Below are 1,870 nucleotides of genomic sequence, written 5' to 3'. Positions count from 1 at the left end.
ATAGCCAGTCTAAGTCCCATGTCCAAGTGCAGTCATCACTTGGGCCTGCCCAGAGGGCCTCCCTGTGGGCTCTGGGATGCCCTGTGGGAAAAGGATCCTCACTGAAAATCCCACAGCCCTAACACCTCACTCAGGGGTGGATGGGGGATAGGGCCCAGCAGCAGGGGGAGCAGAGTCTCCCCGGGACCTGTCAGTGCTACAGGGAGTGCTGCTGATGGTCAGGGGACAGGAAGGCCAGGGGCATCCTCCTGGGTGTGCACGTCCTCTGTCCTGCCCCACTGCAGGCTGCGTGACATGGTGGTGAGCAGGGCCAGGCTAAGAAAGGGCAAGGGAAGATTTGCAAGTGTTCTTTTTGTGTGGAGGACTCCTTGTGCTAGGGTGGGTGGTGAGGCCAGAGATCACCCTACATAGAAGGATCAGGAAGGCTGTGGCAGGGCTATTGACACCACCGAGTCCTGGAGGACCCTCGGGGGATGGTGCCAGGGTGATTCACGCAGACAGACAGGGCCGGGGCCTGCGTGTTTTGGTGTCAGGGCTCTTCCCTGACCAGCCGTGTGCCCCTGGGCAGGTGGCTTATTCCTGCGTGAGTCCAGGCCCGCATCTGGAACGTGGTCGCCTGCCTGTTGTGAGCGATGCAGTGATCTGTGCGGGCTCCAGACAGGGCCTGGCTTCCAGGGAGCACTCTGGGGGTGCTTGCTATCATCGCTGCAGTCGCTAGATTACCTGCTTGTCAGAGCACGTCTCCCAGCCCTGCTCTGTCCTTCCTGGGTGACCGTGGTCAGGGGACCCCCTCTGTGCCTCGTCCTCTGTAGGATGGCAGCTCGAGACTTTAGTCTGCGAGGACGTGGTCATGGAGGCCTGTTTTTCCCGCTGCCCTGTGAGCCGGACGGCAGGGACAGTGCAAGCTCTCCAGGTAGCCTCTGTCTCGGGCTTCTGTCACACACGAGCCCCCGGCTGTGGGCAGCCACCCCTTCAGGTCCAGGCATCGAAAGGGGATGAACGTGGACAGCGGTGGGGCCAGAGGGGGCACCTCAGGACGCCGGCCCGGACACCGAGAGCCTTGCCAGCAGGAGGAGCCGGGCCTCTCCAGCACACCGGAGCCTCGAAGCTTCTCTGTGTGACATCCCTGGTTCCGCTGGCTCAGAGCTCCCGACCTCTGCTGACTGTCCTGGCTCAGCCCAGGGGACCCTGAGTAATCCCGCCTGTGGCCATGTGTGCTTTCAGGTGTGGGGCGGGGTCCCGGGAGAGTCCACTGGGCTCTGGGGGCTGACGTCACCTCTGCCCCAACCTTCACATCCACTTAGCCACCCCGGTTTCCTGGGTGCTCTCAACCTTGGGCTCAGTGTCCCCCCACCCCACTTTCTGTTTCTCTCCTCAGGACCCTGCTGTCGTAGGCAGGTGCCGCAGTGGATTAACTTCACTAACCCCGACATCGCTTCCCCTCCGGCCGGACGTTACCCCCTCCTCGATGCTTCCCACCCCGCGGCAGTGGCAGGTCCGCGCGCAGCGAGGGATCGGGGAGCAGTGACCCGCTATCTCTAAGCACAAAGTAATGTCGGCAGATCACAGACCAGAAGCCTGGAAAGAGCGGGAGGCTCGGGCAAACGGCAGCTCATGGAGCTGGCCTTGCACCCCCTGGACGGGCGCAGCAGGTGGAGAGGCGACCGGCACCCCGGGGCCTGGGGCCAGGACTCTGCTCCGCGTCCTGTCCGTGACGCCCAGGTTCTGTCCACCCACCGCGGGTGGCGCCCTCCGTGTCCCTGCGGATTGCCTGGGGCGGGGGCTCCTGTGTGGTCACCGGCCGCGGCTCCTGCTGCCTTCCGCCCCTCAAAACTGACTCCACACCTTTTGATAGAAGTGAAGGGTTTTA

This window comes from Canis lupus, chromosome 31 (assembly GCF_048164855.1).
Source record: "Canis lupus baileyi chromosome 31, mCanLup2.hap1, whole genome shotgun sequence".
NCBI lineage: Eukaryota > Metazoa > Chordata > Mammalia > Carnivora > Canidae > Canis > Canis lupus.
The sequence above is the reverse complement of the archived record's forward strand: the minus strand, read 5'-3'. Positions refer to the sequence as shown.